At 38.6% G+C, this 17,710-nt stretch overlaps 1 long non-coding RNA gene across 6 annotated transcripts in view; it reads left to right on the top strand.

The window, feature by feature from the left end:
• Positions 1-207: 207 nt before the first annotated feature.
• The window catches only part of LOC116789190, a 132,885-nt gene continuing 115,382 nt past the window's right edge, over positions 208-17,710 (top strand). For 4 of the 6 annotated variants that reach the window (XR_004357933.1, XR_004357932.1, XR_004357931.1 and 1 more), the window contains exons 1-2: positions 208-371; positions 4,157-4,297. This is a non-coding gene — a long non-coding RNA (uncharacterized LOC116789190). Of the gene's footprint in view, positions 372-3,697; positions 3,874-4,156; positions 4,298-17,710 lie in introns of those variants that run through there. The other 2 variants (XR_004357930.1, XR_004357934.1) reach the window with 2 other exon arrangements.

Raw genomic sequence — 17,710 nt, 5'->3', positions numbered from 1 at the left:
CTTTCTGCATGTTTATTTGTGGATAATCTCTTTTTGCTTATGGGGAGGTCTGAGGAAAGGCTGGAATGAACTTGCACAGTCCATGCTGAGGAGCCCAGGATGTACCAGGTACCTCCACATTTGTGTTACTATGGAATGATGGGTTGTTCTCCTCCAAATGTTCAGGAGACAGCCTGTTGCTATGGCAACAGTGGGTGAGTGGAATGCTTGGGGTGACAGTCCATTGCTGACCACTTGTGCTGGGCACTCCCCAGAGCAGCCTCGTGGCTGAGTGTGGAGGAAGCCCCGGGGAGGCTCTCCAGGCACAAAATGGTCTTGGTGGGATCTCCTGCCCTGGAGAACCCCTTCTGGAGACAGAGCTGTGGTGGTGGGTGAGTTACTTGTACCCTGTGACCAAACCAGGATTTCAAACTATTAACTTTCTAGTCTTCAATTTGTTCACCCTTAAAATGTTGAAGGCCATTACAGGAACGGCCATAAGGTGTCACAATTGCCCCACGTTCCAAGAACGTGTCACAGAAAAGGGTGTTGCTTTAAACTCTTCTCATTTACAGAGTGATCACAGGGGCTCACAAGCTGTAAGTCCCATTTCTGGAAAGTCATATGATTGCCACACACACGTGTACAAATTTTTAAAATTGTTTTTAGCTTGAAAAAAAGCCCTTTCCACACCAGGAATGAGGGACAGAGAAGAAAGTGGAAAGCTTCTTGTAGCACAACAAAAGTAGTGAGAGTTTTATGAAGACTGTAGTGTTAGGAGAGAAGTTTAGGAGGAGGATCCAAAGCTGCACTTTACTCCCTGATGGATTTTTTTTCATGTGCCATGTTCTTGGAACTTAATATTTTGTTCCTGGAAGAGGACCAGTGACAGTACAGGAATGCAGAGGGAAGGTGTCTCTACAGGTAGTAACATGGTTTTCCCTGGATTTGCACTATGGGGGCATCCCTGGGATAAGCCTGGCATTCTGTCTGGGATAAACCTGTTATAACCTGGATCTTCTGAGAGGTTCTGTACTGGATGGTGTTGCCATTCCAAGGTTTGGGCTCTGGGAAGTGTGCTGTGCCCTTTGTGTGTCGTTCTTGTACCACTTCCCAACTAAGGCTGAGTGCTCTAAGGGTTCTCTCTATATATATTAATTTGGGTTTGGATTTTTGGGTCTTGCACTGTCCTTATGGAGGAATCCTAAAACATTGTAATCTCTCTGCAGAATTGAATATTATAAATTCACAATATTATTTGAGGGTAACATTCCCTAAACATGACAGAATAAACAAATGGGAAGGCATTTTTAATAGGGTTTTAAAACATGAATCAATTTTAAGACTGAAATGGATGCTTTTGATTAAGATTCACATCTCCAAGACTATGTTTTTCAGCTGCCTGGTACTGTAGATTTTTTTGAAACATCTGATTTAAGTGTCATTTGCAACAGCAAAATCAAACTCTTTCAGAATGTTGTTGGTTCAGTCTCAATGGTGTTTGGCTTAGAAGCTCTTTGTAGGACTGTCCTTTATAAACTGATGGATATTAGCAATATTAACAGCATTGGATGTTGCAAAGAAAGCATTTTAATGAACACTGACAACACCAGTTGAAAATTCTGATCTTTAAAGGTTAAAATAGTGTTTTGTAAATGTTCAAAAGGTCTGAATACCTTGTGATTTCCTAACTTAGAAAGGTGAAACTCCTCTGGTCTTTTATCCCACATTAAATGTGTTAAGAGCTGGCTAAGAATTGCTCACAGAAGTGGGTGCTGTGGGGAAACAGGATCATCTGCCAAGGCCAGCAGAGCACCTCTCTGAGTATTTTCATTGTTCTACTGGAAATAACTATATATTGATGCATATACTATGCATGACAAAAGTGACCAGTTTGGTAAATGGGCAAGATGCAGTTGCTATGTGGAGTAACTGGAGCACTTAGTGAGCTGTGCTAATGCAAAAGGTTTTCTTACTGCTCAGTGCTTTTTTGTCTTCTGGAAACCAGACAACTGGTTATGAGTCAAAAAATAGAGGAAATCTGCCCCTCAGGAGAGCACTTCTCCAACAGTGTTGGAGTCTGATGTGTTTTGGTGGCTTTTCCTTTTCATTTTAATGTATAAAAAAAAGTCAGGAGAGCTGAATGCATTATATAATTACTTTTACACTCTATGGATAGACATAAGATGGAAATCCAGAGTACAAATGAAACTCTGCTTTGTCAAGGCTGGAAATTTGAGCAAAAATTAGAGTCTGTGTTTGTAACTGACTTGCAGGTGGGAAGAAGATATCATTTATAGTAGAAATGCAGTAAACTTGTTTTCCAGTTAAATGTGGGTATTGTAAGTTAGTTATATGTGAGTGATTTGGATTCAAGACAGGAATAAATGGCATCTGAAAGAGATTTGATCTTCATAGAAATATTTTAGCTGTAAATGAAGAAAAACAGACTTAAACTGGAGTATCTCCATTAACAAAGCCCAAATCCTTGTACATGGAAATATAAAGGCAATGGTTTGCTAGAGCTCAGAATTACTCCAGTAATGCTGTGGACTCATTTGAGAAAAGGAGAAACATCTCACGTTTTCCAATATAGACATACATTAATATTGAGTGCTCTGCACTCTCTTTAGCTTTACATCCAGTTGGAATGAATTTAGGTGGCTTGGAGCTGATTTAAAATGGTAATAAAATTCTATATTTACTTTGATAGACTCACAAATCATATCCAGTAGTTAGAGCTTGCTGCATATGTGTACGTGCTGTGTGTGTATAGACCTGTTCTGAGCTGGATGGGGAAAAAAAGGGAAATAGGCACAATCTCTATCAATGTCTTTATACTTCTTTTTTGAGTTGTGATTAGAAGGTTTTCAGATGCATTTAAGCACTGGAATAAGCCACAGGGCTTTCATTTTTAAAATGTGTTTTATTTGGGAGCATTCGTGAGCTTCCTTGAGAGCGTGAATTATGTGAACCAGTAACCCAGTAATGACATTCCTGAGTGAGCTGCAATCTGTCTTTTCTTTTTACTTAATGTTGTAAGAACATTAATTTTCCAGCAACAAGTTTTTAAGCTGATTCTTCCCTGGTCTCAATATAGGAATGACAAAACAAGTAGATCTAACATTGGTCCTGTTCTGACAGTTGTAAAGTGCAATGGGCTGATTGTTATGAGGTTGAGGTAACAATAATCATGAGTTGTTGTACTGAAATTAGCTGTGAAGATGCTCCAAATAAACGAGGAGCCCTCCCCTTTCCCCTTAATACAGAAAAATGAAACCAAGTTGGTAGAGGAATGTCCAGAAAGTAATGATGAGGTTGAGAGGGAGTTGGCAGCAGGATGAGAAGATTGTGTTTTGATTGAGTCTTGATTTTTGCTTTCCGGCGAGAGGCTGTTCCTGTGGTAACCACGGATTCACCATTTGGTTCCCAGGAGGCAGTGCTGCTGGGAATGTTTGGGGTGCCAGCCTGTTGCTATGGTAGCAGTGGGTTCATGGAATGTTTGGGGTGCCAGCCTGTTGCTATGGTAGCAGTGGGTTCATGGAACGTTTGGGGTGCCAGCCTGTTGTTGATGGTAGCAGTGGGTTCATGGAATGTTTGGGGTGCCAGCCTGTTGCTGTGGTAGCAGTGGGTTCATGGAATGTTTGGGGTACCAGCCTGTTGTTGATGGTAGCAGTGGGTTCATGGAATGTTCGGGGTGCCAGCCTGTTGCTATGGTAGCAGTGGGTTCATGGAATGTTTGGGGTGCCAGCCTGTTGTCAACCACTTGTGCTGGGCATTCCCCAGAGCAGCCTTGTGGCTGAATGTGAAGGGAGCTCTGAGAAGGCTCTCCAGGCACAAACTGGGATCTCCTGCCCTGGGGAGCCCCTTCTGCAAACAGGGCTGTGGAGGTGGGTGAGTTACTTGTACACCGTGACCCCACCAGGATTTAAAACTCCTAAGTCTCTGCTTTTTCTACCTGTTTACCCTTAAAATGTTGGACATCATTACAGGACCAGCAATAAGGTGTCATAATTGTCCCACATTTCAAGACCATGTCCCAGAAACTGGTGTCCCTTGTACAAACTCTGCTGTTGTTTGCAAAGTGATCACAGGTGTTCACAATTTGCAAACTGAGTTCCTGAAAAGTCATATGGTTGCTGTACACACGTATGTGAATTTTAAAAATTATTTTTAGCTTTAGTACAAGGCCTTTTCGTACCAGGAAGGAGAGACAGAGAAGAAAGTAGATACTTTCTTGAAAGTAGTGAGAGTTTAACAAAGGAATTTCAGAGATTGTAGGATCCAGAGGAAAGTTTAACAGGGAAGATCCAAACAGGTATGAACCTACACTGTATTCCCTGGTGAATTTTGTCATGTGACATATTCTTGGAACTTGATGTATTGCACCTGGAACAGGACTGAAGGGAAGTGGAAGGAATGTTTATTTCTACATTATGCCAAAATGTTGGGCAATTAGAAGGAGCCATAATTATTAGAATACTCTCTCCATTGTTACAGTAATGTTATATTTACTGCAGTAGCAGTGTGTCTATCAAAAATGGTGTTTTAGAAACTTGCTTTCATGGTGTAATGCACTTGATGAATGACATTTCTGCTACTTCTGTGATATTTTTTTTCCTCAAATGATTTTTTTTTTTTAGCATTCCTGTAGGTGGAAATAAGTATTCTTTCAGCTGGAATGAAATCCTCTAAGAAGATGTTGCTGGGTCTAGACAAGCTTGACTTCTGCCATACATTCCAGGGTAGGATGCACTGCAATTAATAACATTTGTTATTTTCATGTTGTTTCTGAGACATGCGGGAGGATCCTTGAAAGAAACTTGAGTAACAAATAGGCAAGACATATTTAAAGTTATTTAGTCTTAGTTCTGTCATTGTTTGCCATCATCTGGTTCTGTTCATCAACCCACAGCAGAAATGAGAAGTATGGATTTAAGTATGCTTAAATAATGTTAATATCTTTGATGTACCTTCCTCCCATGAAATGAGCACTGAATTTCCCCACTGGAAAGGTTTGTGATGACTTGTCACATATGTAGTCAAGTCTAAACCTGGATGGCTGTAGGAAGAAGTTATTCTCCAGTTAATCAGGATTTGTTTTAGGAAGGTGTAGTCCAGTGGTATCAACACTAATTGGATCATTAAGCAAAACACTGTGGGGAAAGAACATGTCTTGCTACACAAGCAGTAGAATTATTTTTGTGTCTACAAACAGCTGTTTCTCAGCCATGCAATTGCTGAGGGTAATTCAAGGGAGGTGTGTTGGTGAAATCACTCCAGGGTTGGTAAACTACAGTTCTGGTAACTTCTGCTGGGTCTTAGAGCCTAAAACATCTGCTTAAATTAGATATGTCTTGTGCTGTTAAAGGGATTTTAGCTGTTCCTTAGAATGGCTTTTCTCAGCGGTTACTTTAAGATGCACAGGGCAGGTAGTTGCCTTTAAAAACAGTCTGCTTTCAGTCCTTCGTGCCCATGAAATGGGAGGATTTAGAATGATGTGGTGTTCTGGAAAGCTGTGAGACTCTGTTCATCTACAGTTCTGTGAAACACATTGTTTTGGTTTTATTTGTGTACAGATCTAATGAAACCTTTTTGAAAGCAAGACGGAGTGGATGCCAGCTTTCCTAGGAGGGGCTGTCCAGGCACAGGACTCAGTTTTGACAACAGAATGTGTCACTGTAACTATTACTTTACCTTTCCCCTAGTAATTGTGCAGCTATTTGGGGTGGGGAGGAAATGTCAGAATTTTTCAGAGGAGTTGTTGCAGTTTTGTTCAAGAACAGAGTCCTACAGAAGGAGCAGTGCGAGATGAGGCAAAACTTGAAGATGCTGGAATTGGGATGAGAGGTATTTTAATTCTGTGCTGAAAAACTGGTAAGTCTTGGCTGTCCTACATGTTCAATATACAGAAAGGATCGTGGGACTTAAAGCTTCAGCAAAAGGACACTGAGCTGATTTTGTTCGAGCATCAGGGGACTCTGTGCAAGGTGTGTGAGTGTAAGTTAATTCACAGGGATCCAAAGAGCATTTAAGCTGCTCGTGCTTGGGTCATTACAGGAACAGCCATCAGGTGTCACAATTGCCTCATATTACAAGTACATGTTCTAGAAAAGGGTGTCCCTTGTACGGTCAAACTCTTCTTGTTTACAGTGATCACAAGGATTCACAAGTTGCTGAAAAGTCATAGGGCTGCCATGCACACATCTGTGAATTTTTACAGTAAATGTTAGCTTTCAAAAAAATGTCTTTTCACACCAGGAATGAGGGACTGAAAAGAAAGGACAGCTTCTTCCTAGGTTTGCACTAGCGTAGCATCAACTCCCTGTCTGGAAGAATCCTGCTGTAGCCTGAATCTTCTCAGAGATTCTGTACTGGGTGGTGTTGCCATTCCAAGATTTGGGCTCTGGGAAGTGTTCTGTGCCCTTTATGTCTCGTGTTTCTGCCTCTTCCCAAAAAAAGGCTGAGTGCTTTAAGGGTGCTCTCTGTATATATTAATTTGGGTTTGGATTCTCTGGGCTTGTGCTGTTCATTCAGAAGAATCCTAGAATATTGTAATCTCCCTGAATTGTGTGTTATAAATTCAAAATTATTTGAGAATAACATTCCCTGAGCATAAAAGAATAAATAAACGAGGAGGTATTTTGGACAGAGTTAAAATTTTTAATCAGTCTTAAGACTGAAATAGCTGCTTTTATCTAAGGTTCATGTTTTACAGACTATGTTTGTCATCTCCTGGTACTGCATATTTTTTGAGACCTCTGGTTAAGTGTCATTTGTGGCAACAAAACTAAATCCTTTCAGAATATTGATCCACTGTCAGTGGTGTTTGGCTTAGAGATATTAACAGCATTGAATTTTGCAAAGAAGGCATTTTAATGAGCACCACGGACTTAGGTGAAAAAACCATTTGATAAATGTTTGTGAAGTTTAAATACCACATGATTTCCTAACTTAGAAAAGTGAAACACCTCTGGTCCTTTATCCCATATTAAATGTCTTAAGAGCTGGCTAAGAAGAGCTCACAGAAGTGGGTGTCTGTCAGGCTTGTTTGCCAAGGCCAGCAGAGCACCTCTCTGAGAGTTAGTACTTATCCAGAGTGCAGAAGGTGTAGAAAAGTGAAGAAAGAAGAATCATTACTTAATTGCAAGGCAATTGATAGCCCCAGAATGGGTTAAGGTGCATAATGTTTTACTTCTACCTTGTATGGCATAAGTGGTTCTCTTTAATGCTTTTCTTTCCTGGAGTGCAGCAGGAATATTTCACACTGCACATAGAAAATGAAATTATTAAAAAATTTGTCTCCAACTTTGTGGACAGCTTCTGTCAGAAAATTCTACGGAGCAGGATGTTGTTGTGGGTGTAAGTTCCAAGTTTTATTGCCCTAAAAAAAAGGGTGACTCCAACTCTCTTAGTGTTCAGGCTGGCTTAAGAACTGCCCTAAGTACTCTACTGGAGTCTGCTGGTTTTGTACGAGATTCCTGATGTTCCCATGTTTTGAGTGTAGAAGAAATCGGAGTCTGTGTAATGGACTCAAAACATTTCTTTTTCTTCATTCTGGAGTTTCCTCAAATCTTTGGTGTGATTACATGAAGTTTGAGCCTGTTTTTTGTATCAGCAATGCTGCACCCAGGTCTGGCTGTGAAGGAGAAAGGAGGCAAAGTTTGGTTTTATCCTACCTGTTGGTAGAGGGCACTTGATTTCCTCCACCTTCAGTAATGCCTCTGTTTGTACCATAAAAAACAGGGTGCTGCCAGGAAGGAGAGAAGGGACTCCTGAAAAGGCAGCAAACCAACACCTTTCTGTAAGGAGGGAAACTTCTGTAACTTCTGTGAGGGAAATTCAAGGCCAGTGCAAGGTGACTCTGCAGGTCCTGGGTACTTTAAGCTGTCAATAAAAGGATTCCAGTGATAGGAGAATGAAAACTGGATTTGCACATACACACATGGCCACCCTTGAAGTGTTTCTTGGAATGCCATGTGGAGTCCCCGTGTAGGAAAAGAAAGGGAAATATTAACACTTCCTCCTAATGTGTTTATACTTCCTTTTTCTTAATGTGAATAGGAGGTTTTCATGTGCATGTGAACACTGGAATAAACCATGGGGCTCTCATTTAAAATGTGTTTTATTTTGGAGCATTTGTCAGAAGGGGTTTCTTTGAGAGTGTGAATTAGAGAAGCCAGTTAACCAGTAACCTCCTTTCAAGTGAGCTCTCTCTCTGTTCACTTAGCATCCTAGGAACATTAGTTCTCCAGCAGCCAGCTTTTAAACTGACTCATCTTTCTTCTCAATATTAGAACAATAAATCAAGTAGATCTACCATTGGTCCTATTTTGATGGTTGTAAAGTGGAATGGTCAGATCAGTGGTGACAGTAAATTTATTCCAATGGAGAGGCAATATATAACAACTGAGTTATGTATTATGAGATTGAAGTAACAATAAAAATTGAGTTGTTCTACTGAAATTAGCTCTTAAGACGCTCCAAATGAAGGAGGAGCTATTCCTGTTTCCCTTAATACAGAAAAAGAAAACCAAGTTGACAGAGGATTGTCCAGAAAGTAATGAAGAGACTGAGAGGAAGTTGGCAGTAGAATGAGAAGTGTGGGTTTTGGATGAGTTTTCATTGTTGCTACCGGGGGTTTTTTTAGTTCCATGATGAACCATGGCCAGTTCAGAGTGACTATGAGGGGGAATTCAAAAGGCTGTTGCTGCAGGAGAATGACTGAGCATTCTTGGAAAAACTCTGATCCTAAAAGAGCCCGAAAACCCAGAATTTGTAGTAATATATAAACCTGCAACATTTTCTTTTATTTTTCACTTGAGTTAATAGGAGTTGTGGTCAGAAATCCTGCTGTATTCAGCAAAGACTATTTGAATGTGTTCCCTGGAAAATCCATCGTATCTTCCTGAATAGGCCAACTGTAGAGCAGGTGTCTCACATTTCTGGTGGCATTTAGGGAGTGTGGAAGAACTTCTGGGGAAGGCCAGGAGTCTTTTCTAGAAAATATAAACCAAAGACTTTTTTTTTTTAAGGCAAATTCTGTTCCTGCTATGTTGTTTACAGAAGTATATCACAGCTAAACCAGACCCAGGCAAGTTTTATACCTGCCTACTGGCAAGAAGGATCTACTGATATCACCTAAACAGAGTCTGTGAACTTCTTCAGAGTTGTTTTCTTTAAACTAGCATAAAACAATGTTCATGGCAATTTAAGCAGCTTATATTGATTTCTATGAGTTGCAGTTAATGAGAGTATTGTATTATCAGTGATAATATAAATGAAATGAACTTTAAAAGAAAATTCTGTGGTTATTCTTATGTTGCAGGCTATATTAAGTGTGAACTTTTTTGCCCTCAGAAGCAGGACAGAGTGATTCTGGTCTTTTCTAATGAAAAATATTTGTCAATATTATATATAAGATGATTTAAACACTTCTATTTGGTCAGTACTGTCTCATGTGCCACATCTACTCTCATCTTAAACACCTCCAGGGATGGAGAATCCACCACTTCCCTGGACAGCCCATTTTAATGCCTGAAGGACTTAGAGAATCTGTCTTTGCTTGAGCTGGAAAATTGAACTTTGTGAAATGTATGAATCTGAAATTTTGGGTCCTCCTTTGTTTACTTACAGATTTAATTCTGAGTATGGAATTACCTGGAGAGAGAAAAAATACTTTTATTTTCGTGCAGTTCAGGTTATCATTTTGCATCTGAAAGAATGTGCCAGTTTTTGTGGAGGGCTTAGCATAGGATTAAGGTTTTGCCCTGTGCATTTTTAGGCTCTTCCATGCTGTTAGGTCTCTGTTGAACAGGAATTTCAAAGGCTGATGGCAAAAAGCTAATATAGTTTATAGGAGTGTTGCTTTCTAAAAATGTTTTTTTTCTTCTCCCTGTCATATATAATTTATGTATGGAAAGAATGCCTTGCTCAGCATGGTCATTTAGAAGTCACATTAAACACCCTTATGAAAGAGGGAGAAATTAAGTATTTCCAGCCAGTTCTGCCAGCATGTTATTCTGTTCCATTATTGAAGGGAACGTGCTTGAGCTGACTAACCTACCTGGATGCTGCTGTGGGAAATGAACCTTGTAAATCAGAGAGGCTCCCAATTCCAGATTTCCTTTGCTTTGTTACAAATCTCATGGCATGACATCCTGCAGCACAATCTGTGCTTGCCTTGCACCTTGAGCATGTGTTGTGTGACTGAACAGCCACTGCAACACCTGCCTTGCTTCTGGTCAAAAAATCCATCTATGAATCCAGCTCAGGAATGTCACTGTATCTTACATGGGACAGTGAAGCCTGTGGAGGTCATGGTCTCATCAGCTTTTGATGAGAAGAAAACATAATGCCTCTTTGTCGTCATTGCTTTTAGCTTTGTTTGCATTATCTTGCATACTGTGAATTAAATTCTCCTTCAGAGAGTCAGTTTTTCATTTATTGTTGCTGTGCCTCTTCTGTGTGGATGTGGATTCTTGATGGATATTTGAAAACTGAAAAATAATGAGGAAGCTGTTTAAAGAGTTTTATTAACTTAGACTGATGTGCAAGTGAAAGGCTGCATTTGTCAGCACCAATGCCTCGTGCCCAGGTGTGAGTGTTTTCATGCCTGTTTTGCAAGGTTTGGTGTGCAGGAGGAAATGTGGAATGGATTAAGGGGTTTTATTTGCATATAGCTCTTAGGAAAATTTGCACTCTCTTTTTGCTTAACTATTTTCAATATAAAGCTTAGTTTGCTAGGATTTTTATGAAGGATAAATGAAGAATCAGCAAGGGCCCACACTGCTTAATCCACTTCATAGCACGGGCACACTGAAGTAAAGAAGCAGCTGTGCTGTGTTTGCACCTCTGCAGTTTATAATTTAAAATTTATAAGGAAATAATTTTATTTCTATATTAACTTGCAGTCATACTGAATAATGGAACAAAATTGATTTCATTTATCAGTCTAAGCAGAAATTATTAAGGCTGTCAGGCTGATGTATAGCATCTAATCAAAGGAAGAACACCCAGTTTCAGATTAATATCATTAACACTTCAATGTTTATGACAATAAATCTTCAATGCATCCTAAATTCTTTGATATTCCAGTGCAACAATAATCCTCCAGTGGATTTGTTAGGATAGCTTTAATATGCTTTTCTTCTCAAAGATGGTTTGAAAAGCAACTTATAATTATTATGAGTGCTGGCATTACAATTAAAAAAGTTCTGATATATAACACCATTTTGATGTTATAAAGTGTTTCACATTAAGATCAAAAGAGAAGAAAGTCAAAACAGTATCAAGGGCTGGGGACTTGTTATGTTAATGAATAATTTCCAACCCCTGGGTTGCAAATACACTTCATTTTTTTTTGTTTGTTTGTTTTAGCACAGTTCAACTCTTCTGTTGTTAGATCTCTGTACTCAAAACCTTTAATTTGGCACAAAGGGTGCTATCTTTTGATGTTTCTCTGTGCTGGTAGGGACACAATGCATCCCTGAATTTCAGGATTTTGCAGCTCTAATTTCAACCCCAAAGTTAGAAATTCTGTGCAACGTGGGGTAACTCAGGCTGGGCAAAACAGAACTACTGTGTAAAGATGCAAAAGGACCACTTTGCTCCTGTTTCAAAAACAGATGGTTGTCAGGAACTTTCCCTACTTGGCTCTAGTCCTTGTATATTCTGAGTGAGTCAGAAATCCCAGGAGGAATATTTGGGCATAGGTACTGAAATTAGAGATGCTCCTGATGGCCTGTGGTTTGCATAATACAGCCCAAGGTTAAACCTTGATTTACAGTAACCCTCTCTCACCACTTGCCTTAGTGAAAGACTCAGTTCAAGCCTGTACAGAGATTGATTTCCCAGTAAAATCATTTTGCTGTGACTCTAAACCAAAAAGAATTATTATAGTCTCCTGTTCAGAGCAATTTAAAGTATTTGTAAACACTTTTTCATGGAAGTTTGCATTCTAAGAAGAGAATGTCACACATTCTCTACAGAGTAAGTTTCCAACAGATATTTTTGAATTTAGAAAAAAATCTGAAGTTTTATAAATTTTGTACTAGAAAACGTGTTTTATACATATCCCGTACAAACCATAATCTTCAAATTATTTTCTCAAGAATGTGTAGCTTATTCCAGGAGGAAAAAAAAGAAAGGAGGGGTGAAAGAAAAATGCTTGACAAGTTTGCATATTTTGAGCTGAGTGGGCAAGTAGTAGCATCTTCAGGAAGGAAAGATCATTCCAAGTTCTCTTCCCTTCAAACTATCCTTGTTTCTTTTCACACATTGCTGTAGGTCAAAAGACACCTTGGAAAAATACTTTGGGTTGGTAAAGTCAGTGTGACTCTGGAAGAGCTGAAGGGAGAAATCCTGAGGTTTGGCTGCCTGGGCAGGGCTGAAGGTTGTCCAAGGGGTGTTCTCCACATGGGGCTGTTGTAATCAGCTACTACAAACCTACAGGTCCCTTGGCACAGCACATTTGAGTATTTTTACTCATATATCAATGTACAGATGGCCAAGTCATGGGGAAGTGTTACAGAGGGAATAAAAGAAGGCTTTTATTAGCTCATATGTAATTTTTTTTCAACATTAGAGGTATTAATGTGTGTTTATAGACTGTTTATTCCATGCTCTTTTTTTTTTTTTTTGTCCCCCTCAAACCTCCTAATGAATTTGTACTACAGCAGAATCAAAATTAGCAATAGGTGTGTCCTTCAGTGCTTCTTAGGGCTTCCACATTCTTATGTGCACAGATGTTGATGAAGCAGCTGGTAAAACAGGATGTGATCTACAGAGGTCACATTGAGCTTTGGAAGATTTGGGTTGATTTTTTTTTTTGTTTTTTCTCTCTTAAGACTCTGTCTTGCTTGTCAAAATCAAGCTGAAGGTGCAAGATAGATCTAAAGGGGAAGAGAACATGCCTTTAAAATTGGTTAGTGGTAAAATATAGCATGTCTTTAACATCCCACCTCCCAGAGTTAATGACACGTGCCAGTAAAGGCTAGAAAGCCCTGATATTTGACTGGCTGAACAGATGGATGCAGAGCAAAATATCCCGTGCTGTGGGCTCAAGGAGAGAGAAGAAATACTTTTATTCTCATGCAGTTCAGGTTATCATTTTGCATCTGAAAGAACGTGCCAGTTTCTGTGGAGGGCTTAGCACAGGATTAAGGTTTTGCCATTTTTAGGCTCAGGTAGCCCTGCTCTGTCACTGCAGTTCTTGTTGTAGGGTTGAGCTGGATGGTGTTAGTTTTTTTTTTTTTTTTTTGGTGTGTTTTGGGGAAAATAGTGAGGGAAGAGCAAAAAGAACAACTTGATTTTGATGATGAGACCAGAAGTACTGTCAGGATGGGAGTGAGGAGAGCACATGTGCTTTTCCTTCTGGTTGTGCCGGTTCCAGAAGAAAGGATGTATTTTTCTTTTTTTTGAAGCTTTTGTGTTTTAGACTCTTTCCATGGAGCACTCTGTGTTCTCTTATGGTACGTGAAATGGAGTATAAGACAATATGTGGTGAATGATGGTCAAAGGTGGAAGGAGGACCAGGGTGAAAGATAATTGGCAGGAATAAAAGAGGAAAAACCCACCAAATATAACTATTTGAAGAGTATGATGCTGCAAGCTTTGATCACAGGCATTATTTTGCTTAGTTCTATTAACATCTGTTCTGTTAAGTATCAAGTGAGCACAACTAATTGATAGGAACCATTCTCATAGTAGTAAATAAACTATTTTTCATTCATAAATAAGATTAGCTTTGTTTGCTCTCCTTTAGTGCTGTTCTTTGATTTCTGTTTGCTTTTCATGCTTCAGACTATTGCAGTTAAAAGGCAACAGAGTATTCTTTAACCTTCCTAAAGTGTGTCCAACAATTAATTTTAATAACTAATAATGATAATATTTCCTGTATCCAGGGGGAATGAAAATGTTGCACTGTGATTTGTGTGGCATGAGGTGATGAGGCAAACAGCAGTTAAAGTACAGTTTTCTTGAAGTGTTTTTGAAAGCAAGATTGAGACCTTAGTGCTGTCAGACACTGTAGAATTCTTTCAAGATTTTTATCCTGTGCAAAGTTGGTGTGGTATTCAGTCAAGTTCATGGAAATTGGAGGGTTTTGCTGGCTTACAAGTTTGTGCCCATTGCAGTAAGAGTAATGAGATTTTGGTTAATCAAAATGTGGGTTTCTTTCAGTTTGGACTTGTATTGTTTGATGCTTGATAAACTAATCATGTCGAAAAATTAAATGAATTCAAAATTGTAAATTTTTATAAGCTGAAGCACATTCCCTAAAATCAATATGAATCATTCTGAAGTCGATTTGGAGGCAGTCAGAATAATTCATAGCCTTCAGAGTAAACCTTACAGTTCTCATTGGATCAAACCTGAAAGATCCTATCCACTCTCTTGTCTCTTAATTACTGTAGTTTAGAACTTCTAAAAGTATGGATGACTTGAGTAATCCATGGGAGAAATAGAATAGGTATGATGATGATGGACCAGCATCTTTTTCTGGTAATTATTTAAGTATGCTCCATGATTTCAGAAAGGAAAATTTGTCAATAACTCAATCATATTCTTTAACTAAATATTGAAATCGATACAGAAAATTAGACATTGTCTGAACTGCATGACCTTGGATTGCATATTTGAAAGATGCATTCATGTATGTGTATTAAAATACTCCAGTGAACACCACCTTGAACTCAAATATCCCTTAAAAAAAACCCCACTTGCATTTTTTTCAAAGGTATTTTCTCATGAGCATGGTCCAAACCAAAGCTTGTATTGCAGATAAACTCCTGATGTGCAAATACTTCAGGTCTGGTCCTGTTGGAGAAAGCAGTTTTGAGCTGGAAAATAATAATGTGTTGCTTTAATATATACTTCAGCTATTTTTGACAGATCCTGATGTTGTCCCAATAGAGAGCTTGGTCAGCAAGCACTTCAGAATAGTACACACTTCCAACTGCATTCATATCTCATTTGTCAAATGAAGTGAGCAAGTCTTTGTGCAAAATAGGTTGGAAACCTCTTCTGTCAGCAGAAATGGCAAAGTCTTTGTAAGCAGTAGCTTATTAAAAGGCAAAGTTTCTCATGATTCTACATAGCTTGGCAAAGGGTCATGTTAAAAATGTGCTAGGAACTAAATGGTAAATATAATAATTAAAATGTTGCCTATTATGAGAAAACTGGAGGTGTCTTGGCTCTCTACAGCCATTGGAGGTGCCCTGGGATACCCAAGACAGCAGCAGTTGCTGATGGTGCACCCCTGAATCTCCTCCTCAGACCTACCCATGCAGTGAGACAGTGAACAGACAGTGGCAATTTTATTAACATGTGACCTGAATTGCTGAGAGAAAGATGGAGAGCCAGGTGGTACAAATATTCTCCTTTGCCAATTAATATGTGTTAACATATTTTAGTATTTTTTTTGTACCTATTCAATTTTATTTGGCTTGTACAAGCTCTACTTCTTTTACCAAGTAAGGTTTAAGAAATTAGTTATTTCAGTTCATAAAAGCTACATAAAATGAGTACTTTTAAGTATGAGGCATATTGAACTACACTGGAAAAATAACGTATTTAGATTCTGTTTATCACTCAGGCTCCACTTCTCATTTCAGTTTTGGAGAAAACCAAATTTTCAGCATTCAGGAGAACTTCTTGTTGAGTTGTCTGAATTTACCTGTTTAAGATCAGATTGGATGCTTTGTCTTGCACTAATTGCTTAGGCCTGGGAGTAGCTCCTTAAACCCTTGCCAACATTCCTCTGCTGTCTGGAGTTGAGGAGGTGTAGCTAATGGGGAATTTCCCATGACTTGCATTAGGTGAGTTAAAAGAATGATCCAAAGTGAAATTAAGGATTTGAAGGAGAAATATTGACTGCAAATTACAGTTAACACTGTGTAGGTTGTCATAACATCCTGATCATAGCTTGGCATTATGGAATTAATAATCAGGGAGTCTATTAAGCTTCTTGCATTTTTGTGCGGATTGCTTCGAAGCTTAAGTGGGTTCTTGTTTTAAAGCCACTTGACTTTCTAAATCAATTACTATTCAAAACATTAATCTATTTCATTTACTGTTGGAATATATGACAGTAAGTTATCCTGAATTTCCCTTTTGAAGGAGCAATTATTTTTATTTGGTTTTGTAAATGACAAATCCATTGTACATGAATGAGAGATTCATGTGATTGTGAGACTTTGATATCCTGCTAAGGGGGGGGAAAAAAACCCCTCTTCATCTAAGTGACTACGTGAAAAGAGCCAGCAATTATATATTCAAGATGCAAAGGGCAGATTGAATAGTTCTATTAAAAGAGTTGAGTATGCATATGTGTGAATAAGCTTTAACATTACTAAAACTGAAGTGGTGTTTCTTTCTTAATTACTGAGTTTCTCTCCAAATCTGATAGAAATAATGTCTGAAAGCAGCAGAAAGTATATATATATGTATATCAGATCTATGTATTTTCCCTTTCTGATTACATCTGGTTCTGTGTGTCTAGATTATTTGCAAAAGTCACCTTTGAAGGGATTCTCAACACAACTACGGCATGAAGACTCCAAACAGATTAAAAATAGCAAGAATATTCTTGAATAATACCTCTTATAAAGCTGAGCTATCATCCAGATGCTCTGTGCATTCTCTATGTAAAATCTCTGTAATAATGCCCTATAATATATATATTATGTATGGATAACAAAATTCTGTATGATTGACCTTTCCTCAAGGTTAGCTAGGAAATTTATAACACCCAAATATCATGAATGTTTCTCTGTTTTTAGAAGTCGTGGTGCAGCTCTGATTTATGGTAATTGCTCAGAAATTATCTAAGTAACTTTGTCATTGACTTTAGTGACTGTTGAGTGTAGCCTGTACTGTATTATTCAAACAATATAAAACCTTCTGTAGGTAATTATTATAGGCTAATTCTTTAATTGCTACATAGCAGCTTAAAAAGTTATACAAGTAGTCATGTTATGGGTGATTTTTTTTACTTGGCTACTACTTGAACAATTGTGCATTTTGTGTTTAAGATTTGACACTTGAGTGGAACACCTCTGTTCTGGTGAAAAAAAAAATTGTAAAGCAGCTGGGGCAGAGGGGAAACATTTTAACAGCTCTTTACCAAGTTGGTGGCATCTTCTGTGTACCAGTGACTTCTGCTTTGCTGTTCTGTGGCTTGTGACTGTGCTGACAGTGGTGGAAATAGTGAGGCAAATAAGGGATTTTTCTCCAACTGACTCCAGGGTACAGCAAGTAAATTTGGGAAGATGCTACTTACTAATATGTAACGTTTTACTTCCAGAAAACATTTGGTATGAAAAAACTGTACATGTTGATAAATAATGTACTTTGTTGTACACTCAACCATATGTAGACGTTTACTCAAACAGTAGATGTTTACACTGATGAATTAATAAAGGAATAGTGGATTACATAAGAAATGGAGGCTCCTGAAATGTGATTTTATTGGATGCATCATAGACTAGGAAATGGATATGTCAAGGAATAGGGTTGTCACAGAATACCAATAATCCTTCTAGGCCATCAAAATCCTGGAGGGAATGTCACAGAGATGAGCAAGTTATTTAACTGACAAGAAGCTCTCTGGGCACCACAAGGAGAAAAAGGCATTTACAAGAAATCAGTCAGTTGGTGCATCAAACAAGTCATGAACCTAAAGCTGGCAGAGGAACACGGGAATGACTGGAGCTGGGAGGAATAACTTTGC

Source organism: Chiroxiphia lanceolata, chromosome 7 (assembly GCF_009829145.1).
Source record: "Chiroxiphia lanceolata isolate bChiLan1 chromosome 7, bChiLan1.pri, whole genome shotgun sequence".
Classification (NCBI taxonomy): Eukaryota; Metazoa; Chordata; class Aves; order Passeriformes; family Pipridae; genus Chiroxiphia; species Chiroxiphia lanceolata.
Note: the sequence above shows the minus strand (reverse complement) of the source record. Positions and strands in the feature narration are given on the sequence as shown.